This window comes from Lonchura striata, chromosome 1 (assembly GCF_050655825.1).
Source record: "Lonchura striata isolate lonStrDom1 chromosome 1, ASM5065582v1, whole genome shotgun sequence".
Taxonomy (NCBI): Eukaryota; Metazoa; Chordata; class Aves; order Passeriformes; family Estrildidae; genus Lonchura; species Lonchura striata.
The window spans coordinates 62288307-62311616 of record NC_140703.1 but is presented as its reverse complement, the minus strand read 5'-3'; the positions used below and the strand labels follow the sequence as shown (position 1 = coordinate 62311616).

The 23310-nt window shown below is 44.0% G+C and overlaps 1 long non-coding RNA gene across 1 annotated transcript in view; it reads left to right on the top strand.

Moving 5' to 3' along the window:
• The first annotated feature begins 546 nt into the window (after positions 1 to 546).
• Positions 547 to 23310, top strand: part of LOC116183623 (uncharacterized) — a 37546-nt gene continuing 14782 nt past the window's right edge. Inside the window, exons 1-2 of the long non-coding RNA XR_014954568.1 lie at positions 547 to 6454; positions 8542 to 8625. This is a non-coding gene — a long non-coding RNA (uncharacterized LOC116183623). The remainder of the gene's footprint in view (positions 6455 to 8541; positions 8626 to 23310) is intronic.

Here is a 23310-nt window from a genome sequence, read left to right as displayed (position 1 = left end):
ACACTAAACACAGGACCCAGCTCTGGACCAGCAGTGGTCTGTGCAGAGCCCATATGAGTCCAAGACTCTTTTTTCTCCCTCAAAATATCTAGTTTTGCAGTGGTATGTGTTGAATTTGATCTGCCCTTTGACCCCTCACTGTCTGCAGTTCTCACAGCCTGTCCTTGTCCTCAGACAGCTCCTTATCAGTGGCCAGCTCTCCCCTCCCTCCTCATCCCTTTTCCAGCCCGTTTGTGAAGGACTGAGCAGCCAAGGGCACTGCACAGACCCAGACCCCGATGGAAGGTCGCTGCTATCACGCTGCCGTATGAGAACTGGCTGTCTTCTCCTGACCTCCGTTTCCTGTTTTTCAGCCCGTTATTTGTAGATAGCAGGACCCATTTCTCATGCCTGAGTGGCTGCATTTCCTGAGGAGCTTTCTCTGCAGCCTCATTTAATCCTGAGCAGCTTCCTGGGCTAATGGAGCTGTTGTGCCCACAGGAGTGGTGCGCTGGTCCCAGCTTGCCTGAGCCTTGGCATGGTGGTATATGTGCCAGCAGTTCCAGAGCCACCCCGCTGCCTTGGTGTCTTTGGAAGAAACATGCGTGTTTTGGGCCACCCCTGCACTCACTGCAGGGCAACAACTCCAGACCCTCCAAGGGGCTGATCTCTGCCCAGCATCCAGGGCAGATGCTGTCATCTGGGGGTCCTGCAGCCAGCAGCTCAGGGCTGAGCAGCAACCAGCAGCAGCCTCAGCTCAGCAGAAGTCTGTAAGAACATATGGCTAATTTGGTGTATGCACACATGCTACCAGGAGCAATGTGGTTTCTGAACAAGCCCAGGTGATTTTGCAGCTGGGACAGGGGTCAGGGCACATGTTTTTCACACTGTTGTTTATCTCACGTGGTGGTGAGTCAGTCTAAGACCTTTGTTAACTCTGCTCTCTCCATTTCTCCTTGTTGCCATCAAGCACTCAAGGTTTATCACCAGCACTGGGATGTCCTTCCCCAGCAGTACCTGAGGAGTCTGTGCAGTAGCTGCAGCACGCCAGGGTAGAACACGCTGGAGAGGCACGGTTTGTTTCTCTTCCCACAGCTCCAGATGACAAAAATAACACAAAATGGTGACAATTCTCCTATTGTTTTATTCCATGATAATTTTCTTCTCCCTCCTTTCTCTGCCCCACTGAAGGACGTTTTGGCAGTTTGCAAACATCCCCCTGTTCACATTCACTGAATGTTATTACAGCCATTTCTTTCATGTGACAGCTTGAAAAAGGGATGTGAAAGCTCTCCTTCTTGTCTTCCTGGCCTTTCCCTCTATCATCTGACCCTCATGAATGCTCTCCAGCAAACAGTTTGCCTTTCTGGCATGGTAGAATCTGGAAATAATTGCCTGCCACAGCATTTACTTCTGTCAGTGAATAAGCTTGTGTAATTGTGCCATGGTCTTTGCTCCACAGTTCATTTTCTTAGCTCAGAAATGTGCTTTTATTTTTTTTTAACCATTGCATATAGTTTCTTTATTCCCACAATTCATTGTTGTCAATAAAGTAGGAAAATAAGGGATAATCGCCACTTAAATGGTTTAAAACCAATGCCATGTGTGGGGAAAAAACCCCAACCAAACAAGGAAAAAGTCCTACTATCCTCAAAGGAATGTGCATCAAATGTGCTGTAGCCAAAGCACTGGCTTTTTCTGATGGGTCATATAAAAATTCAAGGTCCTGATAATCTGACAAGCCACAGTTTGAGTCTTTGAATCCCAACCACAGCTCAAAAGTTGGCTGACTTGTATCAGAAGCTCTGTAGTTCTGGTTGTTGCTAATCACTTGTTTGTAATTGGTACAGCAAGCTCTAGGAACAGCAAATGTCATAATCCTGTGTCACTGTATAGCTCCAAGGAGATTGCTGATAAATAACAATATACACACACATAATGGATACAGGCAGCAGCCAAACAGGAAAATAATTGCTGTCTTGGTGGAGCTTATTGACTTAAATCAGGCAGAAGGAGATTTTATGAATGGATGTCACCTCTGTAATTTCCTGGGGAAAAAAAAAGGCCAGTATACAGCTTTCAAAAGATGTGCCCTGAGAGATGTGCTTCATGTGACCAGGGAGGAGCTACAGATATATGTGGGTTTTTTTGTTTGTTTGTTTGTTGTTTTGTTTTATTGAGTGTTTGTTTGTTTGATTCTTTTTTGATGGTGTCTATTATTTGCCCCAGGACTGGCCACAGAGTCTAAACTGGCCCTGTTTGATCTGATTGTCACTGTGACCCAGCCCCCATGACAGCATGTTTCCTCACCTAACATTGGTCCTGCACTCAACCCTCTGAAGTGACTCAAATCCACCTGACCTGAAAGCCCTCCCTAAATCTGAGTGATATTTCAATGTCTTGGGATAGATCCCCCCATTTTCAAAGCCCATGAGTGTCTGTTCTGCATGCCCTGGTGCAGCTGCCTGACTTTTACACCTCTGAGCAGGACAACTTCAGGTTTTGCTACAATTTAAGGATGTCCACAATACAATTCTCTATATTCACTGTTAGCCAAAAGCCCAGCTGCTTGGGTGCCCATCCATGTCTGTCTAAATATAGGAACATATATATTCCAACAGGAAATTCTGGACAACCTTTGGCCAGATCCAACTGCACATCCAAGCTACTTTTTGCCATTTCATTTATGCAAAGTAGTGGGAAACACAAGTAAAATAGCTACTTGTTCAACACATTTATCTATTTTACAGCTTGGGATAGATCTAAAGCAGTAGCATAGCATACCCATCCTGAATACATACATTTTAAGACATGTAAGGAAAATCTTGGTTACAGGAAAATGTATGAGTGTTTGTATTCATTACCCTGTGTGCCCTGTCTGAGATTCACTATCAAGCCAACATCTTCAGGTTCATCTGTACAGATGAACCTCACAGCTGAAGTTCATCGAGCTGACAGCTCCCAAGGAGGAGTCCCCACAATGAGGATTTTACATCTCTGTTGGCTGACATTAGTGTGAAGTCAGAGGAGTAATCCTCAGAATGTATTGGTTTAATTAAAATTAGTCTTATCCTCAGTCAGTGGAAATTATCAAAGAGGGAAATGTTAGGGAATTCTTTGCTGCTGAACTGTGGAGAAATGTATACAGAAATAGGATTCCTGGGTCTCTCCCTTAGTTAATGAGGTGCATGGCATGGGCTGGGTCCCCTTGGTGCAAATGTGGGATAATCAATGCAGTCTGGAATTGCACTCTTGGGAGAACCAGTCCATCATGCTCCTGCAGTGCAGCTCAAGTCTTCTTCTATTCTGAGTTAATAATAAACACAGCCCACCTCAATGATATACGTGACACGTTTATTACCATGTCCTTTAGAAGCAATTTCCTTTCTGCTCTGTTTTCTCACAGACAGTGTAATTACCAAGTTAAAGAGAACAGAGAAAAAAAAGTTTCCAGACTTGATCTTTCCCAGATGAAATGACAAAATTACTGAAGCAATGTATACTCTTCAGGTCTGTAAGGAGATATACCTTAGGGTTAACAGCTGCATTTCAGCAAGTCTTCAAGTGAAGGGACACAGTGAAATCAACTCCAAATAGGTACAGCTTAGCAGCAGGATTTTTACATGATTATGTTGATGTCTACATGGAAGGCAGGCATTGTGACATTCCTTGTTATGTTTTGCAAAACAAACCCAGCCACCATTCCTGGCATAACAGATTGCTTAGTTCCAAAGAGGGAAAAAAAAAACCTAAAAAAAAAAAAAAAAAAAAAAAAGAGAGAGAGAAAAAAAAAGAGGCCAAATCTAAATGCAGTAGGGGGAGGTGACCATTGACTTTGTCAGAGTTAGGATTTCCCTTATGCGTTCCCTCATCTTGGTTGCGCAGGGTAAATGCCATGAGTTTTGTATTTGTTATTCTTCCTGTTCACTCTGTAGCCCCATCACAGGGAACCTGTTTAACTGAGGACCAGAAAGTAATCCTTCAACTGCAGATTGATCAGCAGCAGTGCCCTAAGCTGTCATATGCATAATAGTTGCACACTGAGCACAGTGGTGCTGCTAATGTTTGGATTTGATGATCTCAGACATCTTCTCTGGCCTTAATGATTCTGTCATTGATAAACAGAAGACTGAGAGGAGTGTGAGCGAGGGTGTGCAGGCTGAGAAGCACAGGGAAAAAAAGGCCTTTGGATTTCTCTGCACCAGTGAGGAATAGTTTCCATACATGCTTTCAGCTCCTGCTTGGAAAGAAAGGACACAGCCCCAAGGCATGATCATTACAATGGGTTCTATGTAAGTTGCTCCTTAGAAGCATTTGTCAAACTGCAGTGAGCACAGGACAGTGTGGCAATGTGTCCTCATTCAGCAGTGGTTCCCATGGGCAATGATCATGCTGGGAACCAGGCAGGCTGCTGCTGGGTTCTGGCACAGCAAGGCAAGCTAAGGTGCTTGTGTTTTAACCTCTAAAATCCCAAATTATTTGGCTTCTGATATCGTCAGAGGGTCTGCATTGAGTATCTTGGTCAAAGTAGCAGGGGCACTGTCTGGATGGCAGGACCTGGGCGTTAAATCGTCCCCTGCAAATTGCTCTCTGCTTCCCTGTTGGTCAGAGATTTGGAAACTTTCAGAGCATACTGCAAAGCTAGCAGCTGTGTGAGTCTACCCACTCCATATTAGCTTTCAAGGAGGGTAATTTAGCAGTAGAAAAACAAGGAGGCAGAGTCAGCCAGCAGGAGTGTGACGTGATGGAGTGCCACAACACATGTGCCGTGGTGTGAGGCAGACAAGGGCCCCACACTCAACTTTCCCCAGCACCACCAGACCAAAAGCACATCCAGACCAAGCATGAGGAGGATCCCTTGGAAGGGTCAAAACCCTCTTCCTTGTGGAGAAAGTCTCAGGAGTTTTCAGGGACTGCTGTTCTGTAGGGCTGGTCTTGAAAGCTGCCTCTGCCAGGGCAGTAATTGGGACCCCCATGGAGCCCTCCCACCTCTGAAAAACCTGTTGTGTGACCCCTCATGGCCATCCCAACCAGTCAATGGGCCTGGTGCCCCAGCAGAGTTTCTGCTTCTTGCCAGGCAGCTGTCAGGATGTTGGTTTGAATGGGGATATTTACTGCAGCCAAGGGCAGAGATGGACACCCTGGAGTCTGTGATGCTGGGATATCCCCACGCTGTGGGTCGAATATAAAGAACTAATTAAGTTTAATCCTTCTGAGGAAGAAATCATGGGCTGCATTTCATCTGGTGTAAATCAGCATGGCTCTGCTGGGGTCAATGGAACAAACCCAGCCTGTCCCAGTACAGGCTCTGGATTGGTGCCTGCCATTGTGCACAGTCACAAACACTGCTGAGTGCCATGAAATTAGAATGAAAGATTAATAAAATCATATTTTGCATTGTCCTCAGCACAGACAGGCCATTTGAAATAGCCCAGCAGCCACATATTACTGGTGGCTCTGAACTATGTTGCTTTCAAAATACAGTGTTGTGTATAGAAATTAATATGGTTACATGGTGAAAAGTATTATCCTCTGCATTATTTGATAATTTAGGCTTATGGCTAAACAATTCACTTCATTTAGCCTTATAGTTTTGGTTTTTTTTAAGATTGCACACAGCACTTCCAAGTGCTTTATAAGCTCAGCTGTTCTCTAAAGTGTTTTCCTGGGAATTTAGGAGGTGGTGTCCCTCAGGGTTTTGCTCATAGAGGGTCCTAAATACCAGTTAGAACTGGTGTGCTGGAAGAAACATCACTTTTTCTTTTCCTCCTGAAGTTTCTGCAGAATTCCTCTTTACTGACAAACTCCCTAAGAGAAGGCTTCATTGCAATTTATGATGATCATGGTCATCTAGCAAATTGAAGTCCACTCCTTTCCTTTGACAATATGTATGATATTGGGTGAAAGACTTAATATGCAGATTTTTGTTTTGAAGCAGCATCTCAGGACTATGTACTAGCCTAACACCCAGCCCCCTTTTCCCTAAATAAGAAAGTAAATTTTTCTAAAGTCAAGCCATTTGCTGTCTATGGCTTAGACTCTGTTCCAGAAATTGTAATTGATATTGCAGCTTCTATCTCAAGCTTACTTGCTTAGGCTATTAAAAATTAGTAAGTATTGCCTTAAAAGCAGTAATAGTAGATTTGCTGTTTAATCATATCACACTTTTGATTTGCAGCAGAAACTACTTTGTGCTCCAGCTGAAGCCTGGAGCTGGAAAAAAAAAAAACAGATCAAATTTCATTTCTTGGAGATGTAATAGCCTTTATTCTCACAATTATTCACCTATGTCTTGTCAGATTAGAGTTAATTACTGGGAAAGATAAGATGCTCTTTCTTTCATTGTTACAGCTGGGGTGATACTAGATCATTGCACTTTGAGAGACATATTCTCCAGTGAAAATTGACAGAACAATTTCAGCAGACATAAAACCTCCTGAATGTGCACAAGGTCTGCAGATGCTCCTGCCACAGAGTAAGTTTCCATACAGACAGATCAGGAGAACGGTGATGGGATGTTGTCAAATGTGTTACTGCTTTGATTTCATGTCTCTGGCACACCCAGGATGGTTTGCTGTGTGCATTTCCTCACAGAGAAGGAGCCTTACTAGGCTTGCTCGATGACTACAGAACCTTAACAGGCATCCTTTGGATATGCTAAAGGGCTGCCAAGCATCCTTAGATGCCTGTTTAATGTCCTCTAAACCAGAAAATATTTCCCAAAGGCAGAGGTTTCCAAACAGCTATTGCTGGGATAGCCTTGGTTCCTGGGCTCAGGTTTTGTCCCTGCATTTCAGAAAATATCTTCTTAGCTCAAAGTAGCAAAGCTCGGGATCTTGTGGTGCAATCTCAGCTGTGGTACCTGTATAAGACATATCTCAAAGGTAGCTCTGACTTCTCCAGGAGCTCCTGTTCCATGTCTGGCCAGTTAAGACAGGTATTTTGGGCTACTAGGTCTGTATTGTATGGAATGCCATGGCAGATGTGTGAAGGTAAAATATTAATTCCTTTGGTAGCATTAATGCCTGGAGGTCAAGGATCTATTCCCTTGATCTTAAGGATCACAATGTATCTGTATTGACCCAAGGACATTGAAAGGAAAAAAGGATTGTCTAAAGAGGAGTCAGAGTTGCTGCTGCTCTGATTCATCCCTCTTCCATTTCTCTCTTCTTGGACTGCTAAGAAAACACATTGATATTGGCCTGATCCATTAACAGCCTGCTTCTACTCCTCACAGCCTCCCACCTCAGCTCTGCCTGTGCCTGTTGCCTCTCTGCTTCTGCACACCATTTCCTGCTGGTCATCACCCATTCAGCTTCATTTTCTCATTACCTCTGGGAAATCTGACATCTTCGCTGTCAGAGGGGTTCCATTCCCTGCTGCAGCTCCAGGTTTAGCTGTGAGCTGGCAGGAGTCAAAGCCAGCTTTGCTCAGCCCGTGTACACCAGCAGGGCACTGGGCTGGGCAAGGGAGGCAGGCAGCCTGAAGTCCCTCTCCACTGTGGCCTTGCTGCATAAGCTGGGGCTCATTTCTTCCTAGCATTCCCTGCTTCAGCCCAGTCTGGTGAACCCTTTTGCTATTACGGGTGGGCTGCGCTTTCCAAACATTTCTAACTACTTGTGCACCATCATGCTTGACTTCCCACCTGTCTTCATTCAAATCCCCCTTGAACACTCAGTCTTTCCAAGAGGCCTATAAATGCTAACCTAAGTCAAGATAATGTCATTATCCCTGCCATCGATGAAGTAACTTATCAAGTGCTGAAATAAATCATTTTCCCTAGGGATTACTGCCTGAAAGCCAAATGTAATCAGTAAAGCTTGGGTTTGACAAGGCTGTCACAGATAGAATTCATTTACTAATGAGTTCCAACCTATAAGGCCACATTGGTAATGTGTCTGTGGTTTTAATGAAACATCACAGAGACCTTTTTCTCAGTATCTTTTGCTTGTTAGATATGCTGTTTGTCAGATAAGTCTTCCCACTTGATGTGTAATTTTTTTCTTCCTCTTCCCTCAGCTGAACAATAGGTCTCTAAGCATTGCGTTGCCAAATGCTGTTTTCCAAAAATCTTATTTGATCCTTTGGAATAAGGATCAAATTGGCCAAAAGCAACATGCCAGCTATGCTATTGCCTGTCCATGGAGGGATACTGCCTTTTGCAGAGGTTTTTACAAAATTGTTCCTCCTGACAACCGCTGAGTGAAAAAGAAAGGTGCTATCTGTTCACCATGCTATCAGGAGAAAACTTGAATCATCGATAAGGATGGTTTCTAAGCAACCAAATGCAGTCTACAACCATAATAACAGCACTTTGAAAGTAAATCACTTAGTCTGGTGCATGCCCCACTCTCCAATTAATGGCAAATTCTTATCAGCTGTATTGTCTGGCAGACGCACATTTAAAGGGCTGAAGTAGTTCTAAAACAACACTTCAAGTGGTAGAACAAAACTCAGAGTCATTCAGATCTCCCAAAGATTAATAGCTTTATAGAGTTTTTACAGAAAATACCCTAAAGATTTTAATGGAAAATAACCACTCTTACCTTTTCTACCTTATAGGATATTCCACTGAACTGTTCCTCTGTTCAAGTCTGACTCCCCAAAGCTGAAAAGAAGACTGAAGACTGGAGAAAAGATATTCCCGTAGGTTTTTTAATATTTTTCCTGATTTTCCATATAGAAAAGTGACCTGAGTACCATCAATGTAGTGTTTATTACAGTGCAGAAACTCACTCTTTGTAAGAGAATCATATACTGTATTGTCTGCTCTACTGAAGTGTAAAAACCAGTTAAAGTAGGAGCAAAATTATCTTTTTCAGTAGGTAATATTGCAGGAGGTGATACAGAAGCCTGTAAAAAGTACCTTTTCCTGCCATAGTCCACTTCCCAAGTCCATCACTCATCAGCTTGTCTCCCTGCCACACCGTTCCTTTCTTGTCTGCTTCTCTTTGCCCTCTTACTGCAGAGAGAGGTTGATGCTCCCCAATGAGCTGGTCCTAGAAAAGGTCTCCTTGTCTGTCCCTGACAGCCCTTATCCTCTTCCCATGGTCTGAGATGCATGGAGACCAGCAGCCCCCACTTTCTCTAGCTGTGAAGCAAGCCAAGAGGACTCACATCTTCATCTCCATCCTCCTGGTACATTTTAACAAGCAGAGAGGGATTTAGGGGACCTGATGGGCTACGAAACAGGATGTTTTAAATGTCTTAAAATGCACTGCAGAAGAAAGCAGGCAGCAGGTGTTTGTTGTTCTGAATGGCTTTTGTGAGGAGGGAAAGGGCAGCAACAGTTTCTCAGGTGGCCCCACCAAGGATGTTGCTGGGAGCTGGTGACACAGAGTATTGGGAAATGGGAGACTGAGGAAGCAGGCATCCTTCCTGGTTAGGGACCAGCTGAGAGGGGTGGCAGGGAGTCTGGGGATGCCTGCTTCTTCATGTGCATGGCGTTGAAAGGGCCACAAACCCTGTGGTCCATGTGGGAACAAGGACCAGAACTTCAAAAAAGCAGATGTTTGCTGGGGGAAACAGAGGCACTCTGGCCACCCAGGAGCTTGAGCAGCTTACAAAGAACTTTTCATGCTGCAGTTTGGGTCCTTTTAAGTGGCATGCTAAGATCTCCCCATAATGTCTCTTGACCTAGGTATAAAATGGGAGGTAGAAATTGTATGTCTGCCCTTGCTTTATCTGATTTGTCTAGTTTGACAGTGTCTGGCATGATGATAGTGCTGAACACAACTGAAATACAAGCAATACCAAATAACTTCCCAGAGGAGTTGTAGAAGCTCAAGGATGCAGCAAACAAGGATGGGAATCTGGGTCTAGGACATGGGGCAGGGAAATACTGCGACTGCCTTAGTTGCAGACCTCTATACTAACATACATTTGACAAATTTTGATGGCTTAATAGAATCTGTCCACATGTTAAATGCTCCTGGCACACTTGATATATTTAGTTTTGGGAATGTAACCTCCACTTCTTCAAATGCATGCAAAAATCAATCTCCTCTCCAGCTGCTTTCATGGAAGAACATTTGATTAAAAGCCTCGATACAGGGCAGCCTTTGGGGAGCAAAAGGTCCTTGAGTCCATGGCGAGCCACCACATGACAATGATGTGTCTTCTCAGTGGAGGATGCACAATGAAATTTAAGAAACGATGGGAGAGGAGGCATGAAGGGAAGAATCCCTTTTACAGCGAGTATGCAGATGTCTTAGGCTGAGTCAGATTTGGAGATGTGATGAACAAATCAGATGTTTCAAAAGTAGAATTCTGGATACTTGGAGAGATGCTCACCTAATGCCAAAACATTCTCCAGGACAATGAGAAAAGCACAACAAAGAAAAGTTATGATGTAATTGTTATTACTACCCCCCACCCCCTCCCAGATCTACGTACTTCTCATGCTACCTGATTAAAGAGCATATATTTGTTTAGACAACAGAGTGAATCCTGGGAGTGCTTCAAGGTCTGAAAAGAAGAAGTCCAAGGAATGTTTGTTCTAGTGGAGAGATTATGCCATTTTTTAAAATCTCAAGATCTATTTCACATGTATATATGAAAATGGGCAGCTATTGAATGTTCCATTGAGCAGCAGGGTGTTATGACACACTGCAGCAGACAAGGCTAACCAAATTATTGTTAATAGATTCCTTGGGGTGTATTAGAATGAAACAACACTGGATGATCAGGGTTTGTAAATACTTACAGGTAGGGGTTATTACAGAACACTTTGGTTGCAAAAGAAAACAAGTATGTAGCCATCTTGGTTATTATTGTCTATAGCAATATAAGAACGTTAAGTCTTTGCAATATGAATACACAACATCACCCAAGGACATGCAGGAGGGAAAAGAAAGAAAGAGAAAGGACAAGAGTGTGAAGATCCCACCACCTGTAGGCCCTGCGATGAGGCTGGGCTGCCACGCAGTCTCCATTGAAGTTATGGTCACAGACCTGATCCATCAGGTGCTGGGGATATCAAAAAGAGTGATGGGGAAAAGCCTTGGGAAAACCCACAGAACACAACATCTGTTGGGTTTATATTCACTCACATTTAGGTGGGAACACCCACATACTTCCCCTAAGGCTCCAGCTTCACATTGGATGATGCAATGTTGTGGATCATGGGGACACTTTGGGGGCTCTTAAAACCTTCTAAATCACACAGCTGCCCTTGACACCAGTGCAGCTGTGTCCACTATGGCCCATTATGGCCCATCAGGCACATGCCAATGTCCCGGTATATTCCCAGGGGACCCCCAGAACCCGGAGGTTTGTGCAAGGGAGGGAAACTCAACTTGAGGAGAGACACCACAATGTCTCCACAGGATCTGCCTCCTGTCTCACTCACAGCCTGTCATTCACCCTCTGAAATACCATATCAAAGTTTGGCCATTACACACCCAAAAGCTCATAATCTCCATTTCAACAAAGCACTTGGGCATCTGCACCAGAGGGGGAATGTTTTGACAGTTCCATGCAAGGGACACAGACAAACCCTAAGGAAGAAGGAGCTGGTGAGCATGGCTTCCTTATTGACAGCAGGGCACTGCCATGCCTCTTCTGTGGCTGAAAACACAGTCTGGAGAGGGTTTTGGTTCTGGTTGACCTGGTGGTCTGTGCTAGGAGGAACTCTTGAGCTGAGAGTAAATTGATGCATTAGGCAGTGCTGAATACCCTAGAGCTGAGAGTAAATTGATGCATTAGGCAGTGCTGAATACCCTAGACTCATGACAGTGAAGGGACGATAGGAGAGGCTGGGATAGGACACCCATCACAGACCTACCTCTGCTCTCTGAGACCCATCACAGCCATCCAAACGTGGGCCAAGTAGTGGGCTACTAGTACTAAGCAATAGTACAGGCAGCCCCTGCCTGTGCTGTGTCAGCCATAGATGTGTTCTCACAGCACAGGACCAAAACACTGAATAGTAGCTGTGCTGTGGAGAGGGCATAAAGAGTGTAAAGTTCTCACCCCTATACCCACAGTTACCCAAGTTATTATTTACCTGCAAGGAGGGAATTAGAAAGTACAGAGGTAAGAGATCTCTGGGGTCTTCACAGCTCTTGGAAAAGAAGAGTTAAGAAGCCCTGAACCTCCTTCTCAGGGCAGTTTCAGATATTTGTCTCCTTTTTAAAAAAAATCCGTGTCAGCTTCTCAGCTGTACTTGCATATGGGGTACATATGGAGAAGAGAAAAAAAAGCAGTGCCTGGCGCCAAACGGGGTCTGCTGCAGCCTTTAACAGTCCTCTCCTCTTACTATTAAAATGTAGCTTTTCCCAGTGAAAATGCTGCTTTATTGCTGCAAAAATACTTCCCAAAGACATGGCCCTTGGAGCACATCAGGGAAACATGATGTGAAGCAGGCAGCTTTGGAGTGGCAGGGACAGGGGCTGAGTGCAGCAGCCAAGTCAGGGCTGTCCCAGAGACTCCCAGCCCTGCTGACCTGGCTGCCAGGGGCTCAGCAGCATGGGAGCTGTTTGTAGGTGGGCTGAGCAGTACATGGGCCAGGGTTCTTGTGGGGAAAAGCAGCAATTATGCATAGTTCAGACTGCCCTGGATCACAGCTGAGTGGGTAGGACCATGCTGAGCCTTCATCCATCCATCATGTTTTGCTCCCCAGATGGGCAACTCTCCTCCATCTGGCCTGGACGTTATTGGGGATGTCTCTCCAGCTCCAACAGACTACTTTCACGTGGAACCTGGCTTTCTCCTCTTCCCATCCCCACAGTCCTGACCTCATTTCCATGCTCCCCAGCCTGTGTGCATCAAAGAGAGATTGCACATAGAAAGAAGCCTTCTGCATCCCACCACCATGTCCCACTCTGGGGCCAGCTGGTTCTGCTGCTCTCCTGTATTTTGCATGCCATTGCCCAGAGGAATAAGCCCTGGTGGGCGGCAGGAAGAGAAGCAGGACCTGAAGGAGGACACGCCAATGAGTCCAGGAAAGCCCATCAGTTTTTGATGCCTGTGGGGGTCTGTGGTTGTTCTGCTGTACCCAGGAAGTGCCTGGCAGCTCCTTTGTAGCCTCCTGCCCCATCTGCCTGCCAGCTGCTCTCTGTGCTGCAGCTGCCCACACAGGCACTGCAGGAGGCAGAACAGAAACGATGCTGAAGCTCAGGTGTGGTGGGATGGTGAGCTGTCCACAGCAGGGACAACCCATGCAGCATTGGAGAGCAGATTTTTGGAGCCATTTTTGGAATGGCTGTGAGCTATGGTTCTTGGGGTCTTCCTCCCCTCTTCCACAGCACTTGGTAGTCTCCAAGCAGCAAGTCAAAAGCTATTTCTGATCAAGACAAATAGCACTTCAGTGGGATGCCTAATCCTTTTGCAGGCATTTGGCTTGAAGCTGTAGGAGGACAGTGCTGTTTACAGTATCAACCTGCATCAGGACAGTGCTAGTGACTGAATAAACCTAAGTCACTGTTTCAGAGATGCCCAAAACCCAAAAGATGGAAGAAAGTTTGGGCTTACCAAGTTTGGTTGGGTCTTAAGTCTTTCTGCGCTTCTTGCCAAAGCCCCTAGGAAAAACTTGTTTTTCAAGAGTTGTTTTCTTGCCTGCACTGTCTGTGTCTGTTCTCATGCACTGTATGCATCTCACCCACCTGGCTGCATCCTTAGCAATCTGTGAGGGCTGCACACCCTCTTTAAATGCAACAGCAGGCTGTGAAATAATTTGTTATCAAAGCTCTGTCTTTTTGCTGTACTGGACCTGTCACCAGCACCTATTTTAAGGCTTATTGCATGACACTGAAGAGTTTTCTTCACCAAACAGGGTGCAGAGTAGATGGGAAATTGGTGCATTGTCCTTGTCTTGTATTTCCTTTAGTTACGGTGTGTAGAGCCAAAAGATGTGGTTAGGGACATGGTTAAGTGGTGGGCCTGGCAGTGCTGGGTTAATGGTTGGACTTGATTATCTTGTAGGTCTTTTCCAAGGTGAATTAGTCTATGATTCTCTATTTTTGCTTTCTCTGTTTCTGTATCAAATACAAAAAACAAATTCACACTCACACTTACGCACACTACTGCTGATACCCACTCACACTATCTCTTCATGCCAAAGTAAGATTTGTATTCATCTCTTCCTATTGCAGCCCACTGGTGAAGAGCTGAACATTTTAGCAGTTATAATAGGCTAAGACCAGTTTTGATGTGTTACTTCAGAAATGGAAAGTGAAATTAGAAGTTAAATTTCATTGTGAAAGAACTGGATGCATTAAGAGGTGGTGGAATTAGTAAAGAAATATGGAATAAAAATAATAAATAATAAAAATAATGAACTTCAGAAAACATTTTTCTCTTTTGTTTTTGGTTCTTTTTCTCAAGTATTGGTATGTTTTCAGAATATTTTGCCCACATCCAAAGTTATTCTTCTGTGAAAAAGAAAAGGATCCCATTTTTTTCAGAATAGTCTCTGGGAAGCTGTGATAAATCATGTTTATTGTTGTCACTTCACCTTAGCCATTCTGAAATTTCTGTGATGACCACAGCCAGAGACAGAGGTGAAAAATATTGGAGTGAAATGGAAAGGAATGAGTGGCTGCTCTTGGGCTATAAGAAAATAACACAGGTGTTAAAGTGTCCTCCAGTGCCAACCCAAACAAAGGCTGGTCTGTGCTTAATTTTTCTTGGAGTAACAAGAGTGTAGTTTCCAAATACAACAAGATTTCTTTCCATAAAATTTGGTTTATGAATCAAGATTACATTTTCAAATGGAGAAATTAACAATTCCACGGATTTCTGGATTCATATGCTTTGACAAATGAGGTCCATTTAATGACATTATCACTGAGTGGACAAATGGGATGAATTTGCAGGATAGTGGATTCCAGATATAAAAAAAATTGTTGGTGATAAAGGTTTATGAATACCATGTTCACACTGATTAAGTGCTTGGTTGTTGCTACTTAAAATTTAATACTGGTTCTCCCTGGATTTTTTTTCTTTTGTTTTCATCCTGTGTCCTTTTTAAGGGCAGGAAAAGAAGAAGACAGCAAAAGGATTTAGAGGATGTGAATGGGGTCAGGCTCGCACACGCTAAAGAAACAACAAATTGTCTGAGGTCATAGACATTGTTAAACTGCACTCAAAATGTCCAGTGCTTTTGTTCCAGCTGATATCGTAAAGCAGATGTTTGTTGTTTATTCAGTATGGAGATAAAGCTGAGCTGGCTGTGGCGGGCACTGTCGATGCCTGTGCAGCCTGCCTGGGCCACAGTGCCAGCAGGAGATGCTTCAGACCCTGGTACCCTTTCCTCCCCAGAAAGAGGAATGATGCCTGCAGAAGTGCTCAGGAAAATGTGCCTGAGACCCAGAGGGTGGTGGGAACATCCTGCCTCAGCTCCCTCCTGGTACTTTGCAGGAAAAGAAGAGGAAAAGGTGTGGGCATTTCTAAGGCAAGGCATAACTTCTGCTGCTGGATCTTTGGTGGCGTTTCCAGGCTGTCCCAGGAGAGAAACAGGTGGAAAGGGAACAGCCTTTGTTGCCTCCTTGAGCTATCCATGCCTCTATGGGACATGTGGGTTTTCCCTCTCCCAGGCAGGAGGAGGGCAGAGCAGCTCTTGGGGAGCCTTGGGCAGTGTTGAGCTCCTCATAAAGGCCACTGATTTCAGAGGCAGTTTTGCATCAAAATGTTTTTAAGAGCTTAGGGTTTTTTTGCATTCTGAAGTGGCAGTACTCTGGGAAATCTTTGGTGAGCTCTCAGCTCCTCTAAACACATTTCCACCAACAGCTGATGCCATGGAATAGCATCAGGGTCTGTATTGCTTCAAGCAGCATAATAAACCTGGTGCAAGCAAAATGCTTCTCTGGGCCATTCTGCCTTCAGAACTTCTTGTCATGCACTGTTGGATGGGATGCTGAGTAGTTTAGGCAGAATTCCTGTAGCTACTGGAATATTCTGACCTTTAAAGTGACCTTGTTCCTCTATCAATGGCTAATATCAGTGACTAACAATCTTTCTTTTCTGACTGATCTTTTTTAAAAATAATAATTCTTGGGGTGTGGTGTAAGGTAGCAATTGCAAATAGACAACATTTCTTTTGACTTATCAAAATACACAGACAAAAACAATCCCACGAAATGTCAGAAGAAAGACTGACTGGGCAAGTAAAGTTCTATTGCTCTATATAATATTCCCTTTGCAATGTGGTTTTGCAGTTTCATATCATGCCATAAAGAGCAGGTTGCTCATGTGCCCTTCTGAAGGGCAAATGAGCCCTTCTAATTCATTCCTGTAACTGTGTGGTACATGCATTCTGTTCAGCTATTATTAAAAAAAAAACTAAAACAACAACAACAACAAAACATTAAAGTGTGATCTGAATAATTTTCTGCTTCCTGAATGTCTTACTTTTCTTTTCACTTGTTTTTGCCCTAAGATATTCTTGGCATTGCTTTTTCTTGGGGATGTTACATAAAAGACTTTAACCTGTAGCAGTTGTTTAAAATGAACTCTGGCAAAATGAATGTAATATCATCATATTATTCTAATAGGAAGTGATTTTCCTGCTTCAGAGACCAGAATATTCATGCATAACATCTGGTGAGTTAAAGTCCAGGAGGGAAGAAGCTGCAAAGAAGGTAGGGACACAGACGAAGACTGAGAGGGCCAGTGTCTTTTTCCTTTCAACTGCTGGCAACTTCTGCCAGCACACCTGCTCTGTGTCCCCAACATCTGATGAGCTGATTTGATTAATCTGTGCTGTTAGGCTTGTTTTCATATTTTGAGGTTACATGTATGAGGTCTAGGGCTGCATTCATCCTATACCTGGAGCATCAGAAGTAAACATGCTGCTGACTGATTCCCTTGTCTCTCAAAATTGGGCATCTCTAGAGAGCAGTTCACATGTTGGGTGGGACATATCAACATCTTTTTTAAATAGACTAAGGCCAGTTTTGCAAAATATTGTTCCAAAATCATCTATCTATATTGACAATTCAGGCAGTTCAGGAAGTCTTGCAAGGAAATGGACCTCCAAGTCACTACACCTAAAGAAACCAGGCAGAGAAAATATTTTTGCCCTTTGCCCAGCAAATGATATTTGAAGACAGTTAGAAAAGCATCTTTCAATCACTTTGCAGGGGTGTTTTTTACCAATGAAGGTGAGGGTGGGTGCTCAGTGACACTGTCAGATGCCAACCAGTAATGCATTTCTGTCAAGATCTATAGGATTTTGCAAGGTAACACTTTTCACATTCTGTGAAGTAGAAGCTCGTTTTTCTAAGCTGGCCATTAAATGCTCAAGAACCTAAAATTGCCTGAAAGCTCCATTCCTTGGGAGTTAAATTGCTTTTCAAAGTGGTCTATTTGGGATCCTAAGTCATTTTTCAGAATATCTTTTTGAAAGGTGTGATTGTAAATCCTCTTTGATGCTGTTTGTGACCATAGTTTGTTGGGGAGGGTTTGTGAGAGCCAAGAAGATTTGATTATCTATTTGTTGATCATGTTCTTGGGCAGAACAAGTGCAAAGAGTAATTTTATTTAGCTTGAAGTATCTGGTAAACATAAAGAGAAAAAGAGCTCTGCAGTTGGACAGGTCTTATCTCAGTATCTTTATTTACATATTCAAAGAACACTGACGCAATCAAGCTACCAAAAGAACTGCTTTCCATCAGCCTGGGAACAGAAACAAATTAGTCTTTAATAGTGTTGTGTGAAAACTCTGGTGAATGTTATGTAAAACTGTGCAAACAGAATGTTTGTGTTCTAGTTCCAGGTCATTTAGTGGGCAAAAAGAGAGACATTTTGTGTGAAATAGCCATGAAGTGGTTTGCTATTATATAAGGATAGGAACTGCTAGATCAAACTAATAGTGACATGCTGAGAACCAGATGCTTCAAAGCAAAATGCAAGACATCCCAGTGTGGATAATTATGAAATAGTCTGACCATAGGGGAAATTTCTGCATAAATGACTTTAGTCCTAAAAGGCTACATGTTTGTATTGCTTCTGAAAAGGTTTTGGTCTGATTTCCCACAGACACAGGGCTTATGCAACCAGTGTGCTGCCTGGCTGTGCAAATCTCTGACTCCCTCCCTCTCTGTCTACTCCCCTGTCTCCAGCAACCTCTGAACACATCCCAGCTCTGCCACACGGAGCAGAGAGGAGCAGGTCTCACAAACAGTTAATTCCCGACAGGTTTCATGAATATAACCTGCTCCCTAGTGAGCAGAGACAAGTAATCATGCCATTTCAAGGTGAGCTTACACCTCATTAGAAACCAGAGAAAGCACACAGGAGAGCATCTTATAAGTGTTCCATCTGTGGGAAAAGTTTCAACCATGGCTCTCCATCAACATGAGATGCAAATCTTAGGTAGACACTGGCACTATTGGTGCTGTCTCTTTCTCCTATTGATTATAACTGTGGATATCCCCAGGACTTAAAATAAATGTTTAACTCTTTGTGACTGAATATGTTCTCAGCTTTTGCATCTTCCAGGAGCAATGAGTGCTATTTGAATAAATTGCAGATATGACATTTCTTTTAGGTACCCGAGATCTACAGATTTCCTTGTAGCTCTTCCCATAAAGCAGCTGGGCTTAATTAGAGCATGATGCTCTTTATGGGCCAGCAGGCTAATTTGTAAATTAATTAGAAGTACATTGAAGGCAGTCTCCTGCCCCTTGGGAATGCTACAATTAATTGCTTCAAGGTGTTGAAACCTTGTCTCTGCCATACTGGGCTGGTTGACCCCTCTCTGGAGTCAAAAACATGTTAGAAAATTTATGTTCTCTCTCTACTCAGACCAGGGCATGGCCACTCCATGGCATCTATCTTTTCCACACTGGGATTCTGTGGAGTCCTCAGGATGAAGATACAGTGTCTTCAAAGCTTGGCCATCTTCTCAAGAACCCGAGCCACAGTGAGCTGCCCCATGCCAATCTTGCATTGCCCCTTGCACTGTCAAATGCCACATTTTTACCTCTTTTTCATCACCTTAACAGCATCATGAACTAAATGAAGCCCCTGAGGAGAAGATCCGTTGTCCTTGCCATCGTGCTTACACTGACCCTGGTGGTGTTTAATGTTGAACAAAAGTCACAATAGGAAGTTCTAAGCTGGGAAACTGGGGCCTCTAACTTAGAGGGAGAGACATATATGTGTTTCCCACAAAATTCAGCAGCTGGTATAACATTGCTAATAGGAGTGATGTATTCATAGATATTTTGGCAGCTTCTCAAGGCAGTCTGATTTCAATTGCAATTGCTCAACTTGCCTTTTACTTTCCACTAATGTTTGTGCAAGGACTTTATTGCTCCTAGGAGCAGTATTGCAAAGGAACTTTGACACACCCACCTCTGGGCTGCTTGCTCCTAAAATGAAGTAAGCAAAATAAAATCAATCTATATTTCATTGGAAGCCCCAGATGATTTATAGGATGAACCAACTTGTCAGGGACAGTCAGAAATGGCAAGTAATATATCATGTCTGAGATGGTGGATTACACGATTCAGCTGCTTGACTGAAACCCTCAAATATGCAGGAAAACATAGCTCCGGAGCCTGTTTAGGCAAGACATTAATTGAATAAGTCCAGAAATTCACACTGTATATACATTTGTCCCCACAGTGAGCAGAACCATGTGTTCATTCAGTTTTCTTGGAGATGTGGCTTTGATTTACACAGAAGCGCTGAAATAACCCAGCAGCCTGAGAGAGCAGCAAAGCCCTGCAGGTCAAAAGGGACATGGGCCCTGGTAAGTCCAAAGGACTGATGGCAGTTCTTATCAGTTTCTTTATGAAACAAGGCTCTGAAGAATTTTGCTTGGTCTTTTTGTGAACTAGCTGAGTGGCACGTGTTTTTTGACAAGATGACCTATTTGATGCAGCAGTGTGCTTCTCTGGGAAGCCATATCAGGATGTTATTTTCCACACCTTCTCTTTGGTCCTTGTACGGTTGTGTCCATGCGTGCAATATACTTTGTGTTCCAGTCTTCTCTTGCATGTCTACCACACATCCTGGTTTCTACACTCTCACATAATCTATTTAAAGAGTGATATTTTTGGCTTTTAAGAGCGGTGTTAACAAGGATCAGATGCTGCCATCACTTAGGAAAGAGCTAGGTTTCCTTTGCCAGTTGTACTATGCACCGGTAGAAAAAAAAAAGAAAATCCATCAGTGGACATTACAGTGAAGCTCTTGTATTTAGCAGGTGAAAAGCCAATACTCGACCTGTAGTGAGATTTGCTCATGGAAAACCCCTGGAAGCTGTTTTTAGCAGCAAGGCATTAGTCACCCTTGGAAGGCTGCTGGCTGCTCCATGCCTCTGGCTCGCGCCGTGCCACGCCGCGCCACGTGCGAGGAGTGCTTTGGATGCTGCACAGCGTTAGCAGCCACTCCCGCCTTGCCGCAGGTGTTGAGTTTGAGTGCACGGCTCCTGCTTATTTTAGGAAAACATGAGCTCACATTCCAGACTGCCTTCTTGGCAGCCAGGAGGTGTGGGCTGTGGTCCTTCCCTGTTCTGGGGGGCCAGGAGGGGTAAGGGTCCACATGTGCAAGGAGCATGTGGTGGGATTTCTGTCAAACAGATCTGGGGACATGGGGCGGTCAGGAGACAAGGCAAGGGTGAGGAAGGGCTGAGAAAGGGATGTTTTCCATGTCAGATGGAGATCAGGCAAAGAGGAGACAGAAGAGCAATGAAATCATGGAGAGAGATCTGAGGATTGGAATCTGTTAGATCATTAGAAGTGGTGGATTAAGTCATGCTGCACAAAGACTAAGGCAACTCCTAAAAAACTTAGGGAAAATACAGGTGATGAAGGAAGTAGTCAGTTTAATGGACTGGAAATCTGGCTTGCCTGCAGGGATGCCACCTCAGAGTGATGACTCTTCCTGGGAAAAAGAAAGGCAGCTGCTGCCTGCTTGATGTTTACTCATCCTCTCCAATCTCCAGTTCCCCCTGATCTCCAGCACAGCTGGGCCAGCCAGGGAGGGGACTCTGGCTCAGTGCCCCAAGGGGAGTGCCAGATTGTCTGGCTAGTGGAGGAGAGGGAGGAAAGCCCCAGTGAGGATGGCACTGTGCTGGCTGTGCAGGCATTGGGATGTGCTTTGGCACGAGTTAAAAGAGGCTCAGCCAGGTCCCTTCTCCCAGACCAGCCAGCCCTTTCCTTCCCCTGCAGCTGAGACAGGGATTTGCAGAGAATAAGGGCTGCTAATACACAGTGCCATTGCTTTATAAGGAAATGTCTTGAAATAATACAGCTTTTGTTGATGTAATTATTTTATGACAGCCTGAGAGTGTGTGGACCTTGAACTGGATAACCAGTTTTGGGAACACTTTTTTTGATGGAGGATGTTAAACAAATATGAAAGTGTTAGAAAAGATACAGCATTTTATTTAGACACATTGAAACACTTTGATGTTTCATTTGGTGTATTTTCAGGGCCTGGACACCCTTCATTCTTTTACCTAGAAAGTAAAACATGAAAAGTAGAACAGAAAAAAAGGGTTGAACAGAGGGTCTTGTTTGAAACAAGGTTGTTGGGAGAGAAACACTGGCTGTCTCAGCTGCTAAATTTTCCCTTCAGTTTTTCTGCTGAGGCTCTCCTGGAGCAATGGAACAGTGGACTCTTAAATCTTGACAGGGGATCCTCCTGGTGCAGGTAAAGCTCCTGGATATCCCCAAGATGAGCAGGTTGCTTAAGAGAGGCTTTAGTTGTGTTTTAACCAGGCAGGTCACTGTGCAGGGCCAAAAGCATGTGGGAAGGCACAGTGTAGCTGAGAATCTCGCTCCTCTGTTTCCATTTTGTGGCTTCTGCAATAACCTTTCCAAGGAACCTTATAAACCCCTAAGTAGTGAGGTTTTTTAAACACTGCTGTTATGGTAAAAGTTTAGTTCTGCCTCCTTTGTTATGTGTTAATGGTGCCCTTCTTTAGGCCTACTAATAAAAGGAACTTAAACCTCAATGTGAAAGTCCTTGTAAAGTTACAAATCAAACACATTTGTGCTGGTTCTCCCCGATGTACAAGACACTGGGTGGCTGCTGCACTGGGGGTAAGTGTCAGACTTGAGCCAGGTCAGCTCTGCATTCGGGATCACTGCTTCTAGCTACAGGGCAGAGCTGGAAAGGAGTGTTTGACATAGCAAAAGGTCTTTTAAATGAGAGGGGAAGGGGTGGGGAAACTTCAGACAATTTAGAGATAATGAAGACTATGACATCTGAAATCTGGATATAATGATTCATAACCTATATTGCACTTGGATCATCTCTTTAATATAACTTTTGAATCAACCTGGTGGAGTAAGTTCATGTGGAATTTATCTCCCTGCAAGTGAATTATGCTGGCTTTTTCACAGGTCTATGGAAAACTCTCAGTTACAGCCTTTAATTCTCTATACTGCCATTTTGAAAAGTAGGAAAAGAGGGATGTATCTGATTTTCCCAAACTGTCCAGGGTGTCACCTACATACTGTGCAGACAGCCCCGTCCTCAAGGACTTGAGTCCTGTTACCTTTGTATGGAGGTGATGACTGCATGTAGATTGGTAGAGTCTGGGCATTTTAGGAGAAAGCTATGGTTCACATGACATCTTGACAAGTCTCCTAGCTTTATTTATTTCCTATTGTTTCTGTGAGCAGTTGCCTACTGGGAAAAATCTATAGGTGAGTGGGAAGTGTGGACTGATTTCTGAAGAAAAGTACAGTGGAAAAAAGAGTAAGGTAGAATTTAGACAGATCTAGAAAATATAAAACTAATGCCAACTCTTTCTTTTCTATTGCCAAGACAGTGTGACTTTATAAATAGTAAGAGTGAGGGTTTCTGTAAGTCATTAAGAGATGGTAGTTTGGCTCACCTAATCTTGTCTTTTTGTGCTTTTGTGCAAAAAACAAGGACTGTCCCCAGAGAATGCCACGGAGGTCAACTCTACTTGTCACTAAGTGCCCTCAGAAAAGATGAAGTCTCAAGATAACTTTTTAAGACAGACAGGATCTTACTGTGGAGATCTTTGGAGCTTCTGAGAGCTGACAGGTTTCCATATGACGTCCCGTGGGGAGCAGATAAAGTAGGGGTGGTCTCAGTCTTTGTATTCATGGATGGGAGATCAGTTTTGACCCCCATGATGTTACAAACCCTCAGGAAATGTTGAAGTAGAGGTGCTCATGCTGGCGTTCTGGGATGATGGGGCTTGAGTCTGGTATTAAGCCCTTCCTTATGCATCACACAGTGTGGCAGCCCTGGGGACCTGCTGTTTTATGTGTTTGGGTATGATGAGGTGTATGTTCCCAAGGACCAGCCAGGCAAAACTTGGCACTGGCTTTAGGGCCAAATCCAGCCCATCAGTCCTCATTGGGACCATGCTGGTGAAGCTGTGTGAGGTCATAGACC